This window comes from Mustela nivalis (genome assembly GCF_964662115.1).
Source record: "Mustela nivalis genome assembly, chromosome: 4".
NCBI classification, from domain to species: Eukaryota; Metazoa; Chordata; class Mammalia; order Carnivora; family Mustelidae; genus Mustela; species Mustela nivalis.
The window spans coordinates 36,037,438-36,053,899 of NC_139023.1; positions in this window are offsets into that span (position 1 = coordinate 36,037,438).

The following is a 16,462-nucleotide window of genomic DNA, read 5'->3' on the forward strand; positions in this document are numbered from 1 at the left end:
AACAGGTAACTCAGATGCCATTACAAGGAGCTGCGCATAAGATGGCGGCGGCTCAAAGCCACAGTGGGGGTGGGGAGAGGTGCTTGGGTGAATTAGGGCTATATCTGCAGTACTGCTGAGGCACTGGATATGGAGTTGGAAGGCAAGAGAAGCATCCAGAGAACTGCCAGATAAATGGCTGAACAGCTGAGGACTGGATCTGACATCTTGGGGAGCAGGGCAGCTAGGGGAAAAGCAGGTGTGCACTGCGCAAGGTCAAGGGTATGGTTTGGACACATCAACCCTAAGCTGCCAACCAGACAGCCACCAGAAAATATTAGATAGGCAGCTGGAAATAGGAATCCGGCATTCCCATGATACAAAAGGGATACAGAAAGTGTAGAGGGACACATTCAGGGAGCAGCAGGACACAGCCCGCCGTAGGGTTCCAAGGCTTTGTCCACGGCAGGTTTTCAGAAGAAAATGTAGATAAATTAAAAACTTGAGTCAGGATCCAAAGACAGGACATCTGGCTTCAAGGACCCCCAAATAAATCAAATACATGAAGCCAGAAGAGTGAAAGGACAGGCCATCGAGAGCCCCAGGGACAGAGGAAGCCTGCCCCCTCCCAGGCCCAGTCGCCGGGGACCTTGCTGATTGTTCTCTCACTTCCTCCTCCTGGGTAAACGCATTCCTAGCTTCCTGTGACACTGTGACCGTGGGGTGTGGCTCTGTGGCAGGCGGGTACCTGAGATGTCTCCTCTTATCCATCTAACTACCTGATCCTTTTCTTTTTCTCAGAATTTCCAGATCATCCCTTTGTTTACATTGTAAATATTTTTTGAATCGATACCCTCAGGTGCCTGCTTACCTCTACACAAAACCCGCGTTAGGCACGGCAGCGATGCCAAAACAGCCTTCAGAAACGGAACTGCAATCGGAAACAGGTTTAAGAGACACTTCGACAAAGTGCAGGAGGGTTTGTAGAAGAGGGAAGATTCCTAGCAGGGGTGATCAGGGCAGACTTCTGAGAGGGATGCCTACGGGCTGGGCTTTGAGAAATGAGTGCCTTTCCCCATTTGCCTTTAGAGAAGACGGACGGAGAGGAGAGCCATCTAGGTGCGATCCAAGTGTGTATCAGAAGACTTTATACTAACTTTTCCCAGACTTTTAAAATTCATGCTTTCTTGGTTGTATGTGCCTTGTTATTTAGGGTACAAACTCACCGCTAGTAGATAAATCTGTCCTGGAGACCCAGGGCACAGGATAGTGAATCTAGACAATAACTGGCAGAGAGATTAGATCTTAATTATTTCCACCACAAAAAAAGAGACGGTAATTATGTAAAGTGATAGAGGTGTTAATGATGGCTACAGTGGCGATCATCATACAAGACATTAAATGTATCAAGTCAGCAAGTTATATACCTAAAATTGGCACAATGTTACATGTCAGATAGACTCCAGGATTCATTCACCCACGCATGCTTTCTTTCAATAAACAGAAAAAAGCCACATCCTCATTTAATGTTATTTAATCTCAAAATAAATTAAAAATCGGGGGTCTGGGTGGCTCAGTCGGTTGGGCATCCTGCTCTTGATTTCAGCTCCGGTCATGCTCTCAGGATGATGAGGTAGAGCCGCATGTGGGGTTCTACGCTCAACAGGGAGTCTGCGTGGGATTCTCTCTCTCCCTCTCCTCTGCCTTTGCCCCTCCCCCTGCTCATTTTTTTCTCTCTAATGAATAAGTCTTTAAAAATAAACTAATTGAACAACAACACTTACAACAAATTGAAGTCATTAAATAAAACAAAGTCCTTAAACTACATCCTACCCCCACCAACATTCTCTCTCTCTGGCTCTGGCTCTCTGTTGCTGTCTTTCTCTCTCCCTCGCCATATACCCACGCGATTCTTATTAAGGGAACAAATAAAGTGAAGGTGATCCTCTCCAAAGCCAGAAAAGTATGAACTAAACAGCTCCCATCCCGCCTCCCTACCCCTCCATGGCATCACAAGCCCTTAACAAACCAAAAACCACACATACACACAATTTCAGGCAATGCAATGAAGGCAGGAGGTGTGAGGGGTGCTGGGCTCAACACGATTCCTGGCAGGAGGAGGGGCAGCACAGAAACTGAAAATCAGACTTTTCCTTTTCTTGCTGAAATTTAAGCTGACTTTACCTAAAACTAATCTCTTGGCAAGAGCACCTCTACAGACCGCCTCTTTTCCCATTAAGTACGGAAAGAGTTCGAAGAGTAAAAACTCTGTTTGCTGTAAGAAAAGCAGACATTTTTAAAGAAAGAGGCCTGATTCATTCGAAGTACACAACGGCCTGGGCTGGGTCTAGATTTGGTTAGCAATCCATCATCAAGGGACTTTTACACGAAGCACTTAAAGGTCCCACGGTGACAAGCCTCAGTGGCGCGGAGCAAACAGAGGCCAACAGAACTCCTTCCTCCAGAGGGACAGGAGGCAGGGCTCAGAGGCACAGGAGGCAGGCCTCCCAGCCCCACGCCTCCGGAAAAGGCCTGCCCTTTGCAGAGTCCTCTCACTACAAAGTGAGACAACCGGCCCCAGGATTCCACCACCCAGATAAATACAGGACTCGTTTCTGTGTCTAATGGTTAACACGAGGGGCAAATGCCATGGGTCACATGGGTTAATTCAGAAAGAAAACACGTATGATCGTGCCATTAATCATTGACTTGAAATCAACTCCCACGATAGGCTCAGCTCTTAGACTTTCTTCCAAAGAACAGTAATAAAGGAATGGGGGGGAAGGGTCAGGGGGGACAAATCAGCTCCCAGCAGCTTTTTAATCAGAAAGGATTGCCGGAGTCATGGGTCTAACATTGGTGGTTAAGCTTCGTGAGCTAAATAAATACCCCGGCCTAGTCTAGTTCCCCTCCAACCCCATAGTCAATAATTCCCTCCGTGGGGACAGCATTGCCACCACCACAACAGCTGACTGTAAGTGTTGCAAAGAAAGTTTGCAGAAGTTCCCCCTGAACTTGGCAGGCCCAGGCAGGGCGCTTTGGCAGTTCCCCAGCTTTGGATTTCAGTCCCTAAATCTGCCCTCAGGATTCCATTCTCCAGAGGATGGGTTGGCAGCAGGAAGGCCCCTCTGTGCCCGATTTATTGGCTCCTCCGCCTTCTTTACCATCTTGCAGACTGTTGTTCCAGGGAAGAAAAAACGGTTCCATGGAATCAGATCTCATGTGGCTTGACATCTTTGGCTGACCTTGTAAGCCTCTCCCTCTAACCCCATTATGTTTTGGAGCCTGTATGAAGAAACGCGGAAGGAGCTGGTTTGGAGGATGTGAGTGGATGAGACATGATTTAGGGTTGCTCCCCACCCCCCACCCCTGCCCAAGCTCAAATCACCTTTGTCCTCTAGGTCTCCAAGCACAGGGGTGGGGAAGTTGGGGGGTAGGGGGGCAGGACAGTCTTTAAGACAAAGAGAAGGATGGGGTAGGGGTATAGCTTCAGGCACGGTACAATCTGTTGCTCTAAATAGACACTAAGTAAATATTTGAGTCTACAACCACAAGGTCTGGTCATTTCTTCCATGACCCGAGGGCACTTTCTAATCGCCAGATCAAAAACATGGTGAGCTCTGTCTCCAGCAGAGTAAAATCTAAGAGTTTCCACTCTTTGATTCTTATGTAGCTTTCTAGTCTTATCTCTCACCCCATCATCCTCCCCCAATTTTGTCATCCCCACCCGTCCACACCCAGTCACCTTTAGCCCTTCCCCACCTGCCTACCCACAAACGCTCTTCCAACACACACCCATGAGTGCTCGGTGCCCACACACTTCTTTTCAAGCATTCACTGAGAGCCTCTGATGGGCCAAACAAATACTGGGCTAAAACCCTCCAAACAAACCTACTAGGTAGGTACTTTTTAATGTCCCCACATTAGAGATGAAGAAATTTAATCAGAGAGATTAAGTGACTTGGGTGAGGTCACACAACTGGTAAGGACATTAGACGTGGGGCCAGAGCCCAGGTCTCTGAACTCCTGAATAAAAACACCACCTGTGTGTCCTCCCCACACCTCCCACAAATCCGTCTGTTCAAATAGAGTGGTGTTTTTATTAGTACATCATGCTAGAATGACTTCCCAGACTCCCACTGAAAACTCACCTCTCTCCTGCATTTCCTGTGTATTTGGATCTGACCCTGAGTAGGACGCTTCATGCTATCAATTTTAAGTCAAAGAGGATCCGTATCTGCCTCCCTAAGGATATTGGGCACGGACTAAAGCCAGGGTATTTGGAGTCTCCACAACGCCTGGCGCCTTGCTCTGCACCCAGCACAGGCTTAAAAAATATTTGTTGACTCTACTAGAAGAAAAGACTTTCCCACCACCTTCAGCAAAGTGAGCATGACAACGGAGAGTGGGAAAACCTTGGCCGTCCCTATCTTGTATTCTAGATTTTTCTCCTTACTCTTGAGCAAGAACCAGCACAGCTTATGACTGGCACCCTCATCGACTCTGAATAATCTGTGGTAAACCATGGTGGTCTGGGAGAACCTTGGGGAGCCCAGCAAACCCCATGTGGAGATAGAAGGAAAACTGTATCTCCGTGGTCGCTCCTCTCCAACTCGTCCCCTTTGTTTACTTTGTCTTTGTAATATAGAACATCAACAAATACACTTCGTGAAGTCAATTACTCCATTGGTAACCAAGGCCTGGCCAAGGAACAATCCCCCAACGAACTCTACTCAGCTGAACTCACTACAGTGGCAGAAAAACAACCTTAAAAGTGATCTGCTGGAAAGCAGAGAAGCAAACAGAATAAATATGTACACTAATCAATTTTACAAAGGAGAGAAAGCAAAAGAGAGGAAGAGAGGTGGGGAACGTCTGTCAAAAGGCTGTGTAACATAAGCTTACCTAACAGTATAGGTTATTGGAGTTACCCTCAGTTTGAATTGGAGCCCTGCCAATTTTTAACCATGTAACCTTGGATGAAGTATTTCATTTTCTCTATGCCTCAGTTCTCTCCTTGAGGACATATGAGGTCCCTTCTCCTAGACTTTTATGATGGCGAAATAGGACAGTGCATGCTAGGTGCTCAGAACAGTGCCTGGCCCACAGTTAGCTTTCAATGACACTGTATGGTTATGACCAAAATTCTACCAAGAGTTGAGTCTATGGAATCTGGGAAAAGCACAGGCCTTTGAGTTAGCAGACCGAACTTCAGTTCCAGCTCCGCAAAGGGGAATCCTCCTACACTGTCATGGGAATGCAAGCTGGTGCAGCCACTCTGGAAATCAGCATGGAGGTTCCTCAGAAAGTTGAAAATAGAGCTACCCTATGCCCCAGCAATCGCACCACTGGGTATTTACCCAAAGATATTAATGCAGTGATCCAAAAGGGCATGTACACCCGAATGTTTATAGCAGCGATGTCCACAATAGGCAAACTATGGAAAGAACCTAGATGTCCATCAGCAGATGAATGGATAAAGAAGATGTGGTATCTATATACAATGGAATACTATGCAGCCATCAAAAGAAATGAAATCTTGCCATTTGTGATGATGTGGATGGAACTAGAGTTTATTATGCTGAGCCAGATAAGTCAATCAGAAAAAAACAATTATCATATGATTTCACTGAGATGAGGAATTTGAGAAACAAGACAGAGGATCATAGCGGAAGGGGTGGGGGGAATGAAACAAGGTGAAACCAGAGAGAGAGAAACCATAGAGACTCTTAATCTCAGGAAATGAACTGAGGGTTGCTGGAGGGGAAGTGGGTATGAAGGTTAGAGTGGCTGCGTGATGGACATTGGGGAGGGTATGAGCTACAGTGAGAAAAAATAGATAGATAGATAGATAGATAGATAGATAGATAGATAAAATAAATAAATTCCAGCTCTGCCTCTAAACAAGCTGTGTGGCCTTGGGCCAATCCCAGCCCTCTCTGAGCTTTCACTTCCTCACTCATACGTGGACTTCTCATCTCTCAAGTCCTACCCTGTTTGTGGGGAGAGGAAAGGCACTTCCTTGTCAGTCTACTCCCCTCTCCATCAGTTCTCACCTTGGACTCCAAGTCAGTCTGTAGTGACATAAGCTGTCCCTGAATATGGGATGGGTCCAAGGTGTAATATTATCTCACTGGTTCATTCTCACTGGTTGGTCCATTAGCCAGAAGCAGATTCTCTCGCCATTGTGAGAACTGAGTCTACCCAGTCATAAGCAAAACTTCTTCACTTCATTATCCCCTATCCAGGCTGGGGAATCTTGGAGTAAATACCTCTCACCCAATGGCCCTGGGACCTCTTTGCTCTGACCTATAACCCTAAAGTTGACAAATACCTTTCAAACTGAGACTGGAAACCAGAAAGACATCAAAAATAAAAGATAAACACATTTTACTATGTAAACATCCTTATGCATTTGTGGGTCAAAAAAAAAAAAAAAAGAAAAAAGAAAAAAAACTGCCACAGGGGCGCCTGGGTGGCACAGTGGGTTAAAGCCTCTGCCTTTGGCTTAGATCATGATCCCAGGGTCCTGGGATCGAGCCCCTCGATGGGTCCGCATCTGCTCAGCAGGGAGCCTGCTTCCTCCTCTCTCTCTGCCTGCTTCTCTACCTACTTGTGATCTCTGTCTGTCAAATAAATAAATAAGATCTTTAAAAATTTTTCTATAAAATTAATAGAAAAATAAGATTTGGGATACAATATAATACACAGATCAGACCAAAGATTAATACCTATAAGACAAAAAGGGCATTGACAAACTGGCAAAAAAAAGAAGAAAAAAAAAGACTCAGAAAAATACCCCCCCACCCCCACAAATAATAAAGAGACAATTCAGGAAAGAGCTAATCCAAATAGCAACACTATTTAAATTAATTATGGTTGGGAAATGCAAATTTATGCTACAATGAGATATCGCTTTACTCCCATTATATGCCAAAATGTTTTTAAATTGAAAGCATCAAGTGACTACAAATGGAGTAAAAACTAGAGGATGCAGTGAGAAGGGCACTCTCCTGTCCTGTGATAGAAATGTAAATTGTCACAGCCTCTTGGAAATAATCTGACAATGTCTATTAAAATGTAATAAATATCACATACCCTTCTCCCCTCCAATTTCACTCCTGGGAATCCATCCCATAAACATAAAACTACTGGTACAAAGGACATGTTTACAAGAATATTTATTGTAGCCTTGTTTGTAGTGACAAACCTGGAAATAATGCCCATCAGTAAGGGAATGATCCCATAAATTATGTATATTCTCACAAAAGGAGATTTTTATAACCATTAAGAGAATAAATTAGAGCTGTATCGGTTGGTTTTGAGGGATTTCCATGAGGCATTACTGAATGAAAAACTCAAGTGTGCATAATATGAACCCATTCTTGCAGAATAAATAATGGCGGATCGTCATTGGTATGATTACATGTGCATGGAGAAAAAGCTAGACAAATACATCCTGGGCTATAATATGTTTTATTTGCTGGAGGCTGAGATCCATGGGTGATGAATAAGGAAGAGCTCAGGAGAGGAAAATCAAAAACAAGGAAAATGACGAGAACAAAAAAAGAACTACAGAATATGTTCACATTTATGAAAAATTTGATTCATGTATATATAAAGAAACTAAGTATTTGTTCCCTAAAAGTTTAATTGAAAAAAAAAAAAAGAACGGCCTTTGATTTTTTTTTTTTTTTTTTTTTTTTTTTTGCTTCCTCTTCAGGGAGAGTCTGCCCTGTGAAGTTGGTCTAGAATGGCTCCTTCCGCTATGTGGAGTAGCACTCACAATGTCTCAGAGCTCTAGAGACAGGCTGTGGGGGACGATGTGTTTTACACCTACCTTTCTTCCTATTCCTTATCTCTCCCCAGCTTCGCTCCCCTGACTTTTCAGGGTAAACAAACAGAAGGGGCGCATGGGGGGCTCAGTCGGTTAAGCCTCTGCCTTCAGCTCTGGTCATGATCCCAGATCCCATGAGGCTCTCTGCTCATCGGGGAGTCTGCTTCTCCCTCTTCCTCCGCCCTTCCCCCTTCTTGTGCGCTCTCTCTCTCTCTCTCTGCCTTTCAAATAAATAGATAAAATCTTTAAAAAAGAAAAAGAAAGGGACGCCTGGGTGGCTCAGTCATTAAGCATGTGCCTTCGGCTCGAGTCATGATCCCGGGGTCCTGGGATCAAGTCCTGCATGGGCTCCCTGCATAGCAAGGAGTCTGCTTCTCCCTCTCCCACTGCTTGTGTTCTCTCTCTGTGTATAAATAAATAAATAAACAAATCTTAAAAAGAAAGAAAGGAAGGAAAAAAAAAAAAAACAACCCAGTGTGAACATAATATGATCCGTGAGTGAGATAATCTTAAAAAAAGAGAAAGAAAGAAAAATGCAGGACTCCTTCTACCTTACGAGGCTGCCATAACCTGTACCAACAACCAAGGTCAGTTTGGAAAAGGAAAACAACAGGATAATTATACTCATGAATATGCTGCCAAAATTATAAATACCATCAAGCTGAATCCACATACACATCATAAAAGGATAATAGAAAAGAATTAATTGACTATATAACAGATCAAAAGAAAAATATCTCCTGATATTAATATCTTACTAGATGCAGAAAAGCATTCAATAAAATTCAACATTGATCCTGATAAAAAATAGTAAACTCGAAAAAGAAGAAAATACTCTTTTTAAAACCTACCCCACACAGTGAGTTCACAAGTCCACCCAAGGCTGACTTTGTGTAAAAACAGGTTACGGGAGCAGGGAAAAGTTTCAAGATCATTTCTGCACGCCTACGTAAATTTAAGTCTTGCTAATTGTAAGACATTCACACACAGCACGGCATTTTTGGAGGGCCGTGTACTCGAGGCTCACTGCCTGGGCCATGTTACAGGTCAACTAAAAAGTAGTATTAAGAGGGGTGCCTGGGTGGCTCAGTAGGTTAAGCCTCTGCCTTTGGCTCAGGTCATGCTCTCTGCTGAGCAGGGAGCCTGCTTCCCTTCCTCTCTCTCTGCCTGCCTCTCTGCCTGCTTGTGATCTCTGTCTGTCAAATAAATAAATAAAATCTTTTTAAAAAATAAATAAATAAATAAATAAATAAATAAAATAAAAAGTAGTATTAGGAGAAGTAAAATTTGCTAGAAATTGTGGAAATGTTACAGCGTATCCAGCCTTAGTGAGTCAGCGCTCTGGGAGCGCAGGGACCACAAAGTTCAGAGTCTGCATTATCCCCCAGGGGGTTAGGGGGTGGAGAGCACTGCCTGCCTCAAACACCCTTCAGAGCTCAATAAAGATCAGGACTAACTAGCAAGGGGGAAGACTCCTGTACTGGAGGAGCTAATTTCTACAAACACTTGCTAGAAACAAAGTAACAAAAAACAAACAAACAAACAAAACAACCCCCCCCCCAAAAAAAAACAAAAACAAAAACGAAAAAACACCCATATACAAAGTAAAACCACTTTTCAACCAACATCATCTATTCTCATGGATACTCGGTCTGAGACCTTCCCAGTGGCTTCCTGGAGTTGGAGCATCTCTCTGAGATCACAGGATGCCATCAGGAGAACAAAACGGAGAACAGACCCCTTTGGCCATAGAACAATTAGAAGCTTTTCCGAACACTTAAGATAATGCAAATAAAGTTGCTTTTTCGGCGTTTGAAGCAGGCTGCCTATACCGAGGTCTTATTTTATGACAGTATTTATTCCCGCTCAGTGTCCCTTTCAAAAATAGAACTTCCCCTTTCCCCATCCAAGCGTGTTTTTATCTTTCACCTACAAACAATATTTGCAATTTCTAAAGTTTCTCAATGTTGACAGTCCCCGGACTCCAAACTAAGCAAGGCTTTCTGTAACAAGTCGGTTTCCAAGTCTGGGGGGATTTTGGTGCTTCTGAGAGCTCCAACTCTGGGGCTACTTGAATTTCCTTCCTCTTTCCCTTCCACATTTTTGCTTCCTTGACCTTTGTGACTGGGGACATTTTTTTCCTCTCCAAGTCACAGTCTCTTACTGTTAAAAAAAAAAAAAATCTTATCACCATCACCTTCACATTCCCTTTCTGGTTCCTATTGCCGGGAGTCCTTGCAACATTCCAAAGATAGTAAGGGACGCCAGTAGACTGGAGTCGGGAGAGCGTGGTTTCATGGTGGTTGGGTTGGGTGGGAAAAGTCCTGGGTTCAAGTCCTAATTTACCTCATCTTGGCCAAGATGGATCCCCTCTGTGGCCTTCCATTTCTTCCTCAACTGGAGGAAATGTTGGGCTACAGTAGGGATTCCAGAAGCAGGCGGCAGATGTAAAGGAAGGAGGCGCAGTGAGTGTCAGGAAAATCCTGGTGTCCAGAAGGCAATAGGCGGTGGTGAGGACTGCAGAGATCCCTCCGGGCACTTCCTAAGGTGAGGACTTCTTCTCAACCACAGCAACTCAATTCAGTTACTGTAAGAACGCAGACTGTGTCCTTCCAGTTGTCTGATTTCTAGAAAGAGCCTTGAAATATATATTTTTATTTGAATTTCGATTTTTTTTTTAACTGCTTGCTCAATATTTGTAGATCATCTCTTTTAAGTAAACCCCTAGAGTCGCTCTTAGGTCAAATGATCCTAAGAATATACCTGGTGGTTCTGCCTCATGGAACTTTCAGAGAACTTTCCACATGCCTCCCTCCAGTTTCTGTGAACGTTCTTGGAGCTTTGTATCAGGGTACCTCAGTCCATAGGGCTTTGTTGCGGATCTGGGAATGATGACCTCATCCTCAGGGGAGCAACATTTTGGAGCTAGGGTTTCTTCACAGACAGGTTTCTCCTAAGTCTGATTTCTTCGCTTGGAGTAAGTGAAGGGTGAGCTGGCATTGAAGGTTCTGTCTCAAGACCCGTCTCCCCTCTGGGAACAGGCCAGCAGTGTTCCATTTGCAAACTCCAGTGTTGGGATTCTTGGTCTTTTCCCTGCTTCATTTTCTCCCGTCACTAATCCCACCTCAACTACTCTACACTGTCCAGCTCATCACCAGGAAACCAACCCACAATGGCTGGCGGGCCCTACTAGCCCCAGTGCCTAAGGTCCCTCTCATATCTGGTTCCTGATGCCCTCCCCTCCTCCGGCCAACATCTCTTAGCTCTGCTTAGCCTTTGAGTCAGCTCTCAGGCAAACACCCTCTGACTTTCCTACAAATCAGGTCTCTCCAGCACTATGCAGGTAAGGACACAGATAAAACATATAAGACAAAATGGCTAAGAGCCCAGGCTTTAAATGCAGAAACAACTGGGTTTGAAGCCATGAGGGCAGCAAAGCCTATGGCTGCCACTCACTGGCTTTGTGATCTCAGTCACACAGCTTAGTGTCTAAACCCCAATTGCTTCATCTGTAAAATGTACACAGTCATGCATACCTGGGATGGATAATTTTATACGTCAGCTGGGCTGCACCACGTGCCCAGTTATGTAGTCAAATGCTATTCTGGATGTGTGCATGAGGGTGTTTTGGGATGAGGTTAACATTTAAGTCATTATAGTTTGAGATTGCCCTCCATAAGGTAGGTGGGCCTCGTCTAGTCAGGTGAAGGACCACATAGAACAAAAAGACTGACCTCCTTGGAGCAAGAGTTCTTTCTGCCAGGAGATTGCTTTCAGACTTCATCGACAACATCAATTCTTCCCAGGTCAATCTGCGCACCCACTCTATAGAACTGGGGCTTGCCAGCTCCATAGTCGCATGAACCAATCCCTCAAAATCACTTTCTCTCAGGGCACCTTGATGGCTCAATTGGTTGAGCGTCTGACTCTTGGTTTTGGCTAAAGGTCAGGATCTCAAGGCCATTGGATCAAGACCCATGTCAGGCTCTGTGCTCATTGGAGAGTTGGTTCAAAGACTCCCTCCCTCTGTCCCTACCCCTGCTTGTGCGTGCTATACTCTCTCTCTAAAATAAATAAATCTTTTAAAATTTTTCTCTCAGGGTTCCTGGGTGCCTTCGTGGATTAAGCTTCTGCCTTCAGCTCAGGTCATGATCTCGGGGTTCGAGCCCTGCTTCGGGCTCTCTGCTGAGCAGAGAGCCTGCTTTCCCCTCTCTCTCTGCCTGCCTCTCTGACTACTTGTGACCTCTCTCTCTCTCTGTCAAATAAATAAATAAAATTTAAAAAAACTTTCTCTCAAATATGTATATAAAATATATGTAAATACATATAAAATATAAACATATGTACTGCATATATATTTGAGAGTAGAGATCCAGATATAGTAGATGATAGATATACTCTATATGTTATGTATATAGAGACATTATCTATATCATGTCCATAACTACACACACACAAACACACACAAAGTTCTATTGGTTCTGTTTCTTGGAAGAACCCTGACTGATCTATGGATTCTTTTTTTTTTTTAGGATTTTATTTTTTTTATTAGCTAGAGAAAGCACAAGCAGGCAGAGTGAGAGAGAGAAGCAGGCTCCCCACCAAGCAAGGAGCCAGATGCAGGACTTGATCCCAGGATCACGACCTGATCGGAAGGCAGCAGCTTAACGGACTGAGCCACCCAGGTGTCCCTGATCTATGGGTTCTTATAAGGATTCCATGACATAAGGTTGGTAAAAGATGAATTACATAGTTCCTGGCATGTATACATCTCTCAATAAGGTCTAAAAAGAGACAAATGTTTCTAGCTGGCTCCATGTCTTCCCTCTTTCTCTCCACTCCCTAGAGCCCAGAGCCCTGGGGGCCAGCAGCCTCACCCCTGCACAGCTATGACTTAGGCTGCTGGGGGACGCTCAACTCACGTTGAGGCTGGAGGAGGACAGGATAACCTGCCACCCTTTCCGTAAGATTCTGGGAGCAAAACCCACTACTTTAGAGTCGGGGTTCAGGTATTACTGGGGGGCACTGCAGGTGTGGGGACTGTGGCGGCAGCATCTGGTACCTCCTGAAACTAGAAAAACCCCAAGTCAGCCTCCTCAAAGACCACCAGCCTAGCATGATGTACGCCTAATAAGAGATCCAAATCCGAAACCCTCTCCAGATAGTCAGACCCTCCGACCAGGCTGTCATCCGGCCAAAAGTAAAAACTGTCACAGCATGTGTGCGAAGCCAACAAACCAGAAAAGGAAACAAGGAAGACAAAAATACATTTTCTGAAAGGTGAGCCCTTACGCATCCTTCCTGTCCTTTATTTACATGGGGTCTGGACAACCCGCCCTGCTGGGGATCAGCCAGACTGAAGAGCCTCCCCGCACTCCAAGCTTTGCATTCTCCACCGTAGACCCCATTCTCGGGGTTCCCGAAAACTCTCTGCCCTTCTCCTGGTGAGCTGCTTCCTGGGAGCAGCGGCTGTAGATCCCTGTCGCAGGTGTTTCTGGCTTGGACGACCTAGGCTTCTAGGTCCTCCTGACCACTCTGAAGTCATTTCTGTCCTGGATCACCACCCCCAGGCCACTGCGCTGTTTTCCCGTCCGGTGCTGCTTAATGGGCAAACCGTGAGAGGATCGCGCCTTCCCGGCGCCCCTGGGCCACAGGCAGGATGAACGACTTCTAACTGCTGTCTTATAAGGTGCCCTGTGACTGTCACAGGAATGCGGGGCCGGACTCTATAGACGCCGTCTCTATCTCCGGGACGGGCTGCCTTGAATTGGAACTGGTCGGTGAGGATGTGCAGGTGCCCAGCAGGGAAGCCGGACGTGGGCTGCGGTTTGCACAGTGAGGTACAGATGGGGTCCTGAGGCTCCTAAGTCAGGTAAGCTACCAAATCCCAGAGCAGGTGGCCACAGGCCTGACCCCCTCCGTCTCCCCCCCACCCCCTCGCCAAGAGTCCTTCCCCTTCATGGACAAGTTGCACCCCTCTCCCCCTCCTCCTCCCCTTCCTGGAAACCCTGCTCCCAGGTGCAGTTAGGGACTTGCACTCGGTAGTCAGCACCGAACAGGTGACATCAACAGTCCTTATCTTAGCTCAGATCTCCCAGGTGAGAAGATTTCAGAGCCTTGAAAATGGGGGAGGGGTGGAAAAGGCTAATGGTTGATTAGAAAATATTCTTCATTGAAAGGCACGTTCTTATTTCAGGAATGTTAAAAGATGGGGAGGACGGGGTTCTAAAATGATACAACACGATATTAAAGACCGCGTAGTGTTTTAGCAGGTGAGTGAGTTGTTTGGGGTACAAGGCATATCTATTCCGTCCCCTTCTGTCATTGATAATGTGGACGGCCATGAAAATCGCAGGAATATAGGACATTTTCATCGTGTTTCCCACTTCACACCACGTGAATAGGCTTCATCATCCTTCATGCATCCAGGAGAAATTCTAAAGTTGCCGATCTGATTTTCTTCCTCCATCCAGAAAGAATGCGTTCTTACTGGGAGAGAAGCTAAGTTCATCCACAGAAGGAAAGAACAGACGGTGTGGACAGAAGAGAAAAATAACAGCACACGCAGGAGAGGGGAAGGGTTTGGGGGGGGGGGGGGGGGTCGGGGGACTTGAGCCGAGGGTGTGAAGTGTGTATGTGTGAGGAAGGCACTGCCTGTGAATTGTGTGCTTAGATCTGCTTTACTGTCCTTCAGGAGCTAGGAGAAAGGAGTAGGATTCCCTTTTAATTACTTTTGGCTACTGTACTGGGCTTCTTAAGTATGATCATTTTTTTTTTCTCTCCTTAGAGAAAAGGAGGGGGAAGGGCAGAGGGAGAGGGAGAACTTCAGGAAGACGCCACACAGAGCCCAACACGAGGCTTGATCTCATGACCCTGAGATGGTGACCTGAGCCGAAATCCAGAGTCTGATGCTTAACTGACTGAGCCACGCAGGTGCCCTAGTATGATACCATTTTGACATTGAACCACTCGGGTCCAGGCTTCTAAGGGGAACATGAATTTTGATGCTGTAATATAGCAAGGCAAACATCATTTGGTGGAGTACTTAAAGTATTTAAAACATAGTTTTCAAAGGTGCTAATATTGATCAATTTTCACTGAAAATATACGTAATTCTTCATATATTCAAAATGGCAGAAGAGGCCATGTCAGTTCAGAGATGCAGTAAAACAGCCTGCTTCAGTGACGATACGACTAAATCGAATTAAGCGTTCGAATGTTTGAATCAAATGATGAACTGCCTTTGCAAATTGTTCCCCAAACTTAGTATATCTGTATGTTGCCCGTCACCACACTGTTAAAATGACTATTAAACAGACTTGTGCCTGGGGCGTCTGGGTGGCTCTGTCGGTTCGGCACTGGGTTTTTGGTTTCAGCTCAGGTCATGATCTCGGGGTCCTGGGATCGAGCCCTGTGTCCTTGGGCTCTGCACTCAGCGGGGAGTCTGCTTCTCCTCTCTCTCGCCTTCTGCCCCTGTCCCCTCGTGCATTATCTCTCTCCCTCTCTCTGAAATGAATGAAACTTCAAAAAAAAAGACTTATGCCCATCAATTTCACACCTAAGAATTACCCAAGAGATTAAATTAGGGTGTGCATAAAAATGGGTGAAGCTGGCCTGTGTGTATGGGAGGGATTGTTGGCTGTAGGAATCGTTCGAAAGACAAATAGTGACGACCAAAATACGGGACAAACGGGCCACAGCCCTGCAACTGATGAGAACAGGAAGGCGGACCGTGATTCACAGGAAGGCAACATTCTGCATGCGAGGCCAGAGGACCTGCATCAACTTCTGGTTCCTATGAAGGTGAATTCTGGAGATCGGAAGTTCATGTAGAGTCCAAGGTCAGAAACTGAACCTGTAGGTAAGATGAGGGGACGTAGTTTCTGGCCATGATGTTTTGCTGCCCTCACCGTAGCATGGTGGGTAAAGTCCCTATCATAGGAAGATAGGGGTACACCAGAATAAACACGGAACGAACCCTATGTGGGCAGTGTCCAGAGGAATCAAAATCCCCTTGAGTCTCCTGGATCACTGAAGCCAGTTCTTGGGTCCAGAAAGAGTGAGAGTATGGGGCCAGTGATTGGGACGACCCTGAAGCTCGTGCCTTTCCACCATGCTTCAGGTACCCCTGAATCAGACCGGGAGCTGGTAGCTTTATGAGAGTGGGGACCAAGTTCACATTCCTGTTCCACCTTCAGCAGGATGAACTCACCAGTTGCCTGGAGGAGGCCAGGCTGGGGAGGAGAAGGTCAGCTCTGTCCAAGAGCGAGGTGGTGGGCTGTGGCACAGATCTGGGGACCCAGGAGTGATGCCGGGCAGCCAACCCATGCTTGTATATTTTTAAAAATATGTTTCTGTTTGGGGCTCCTGGGTGGCTCAGTTGGTTAAGCGACTGCCTTTGGCTCAGATCATGATCCTGGAGTGCCGGGACCAAGTCCCACATCAGGCTTCCAGCTCCACAGGGAGTCTGCTTCTCCCTCTGACCTTCTCCCTTCTCATGCTCTCTCTCACTTTCTCTCTCTCTCAAATAAACATTTTTAAAAAATATATGTTTCTGTTCATTTTCTCATTTGTTTTGGCCCATTTTAAAGAGTATAGAATCTGAAATCTGAAAAACCAGGACATAAATCAGGATGTCCTGTAGTA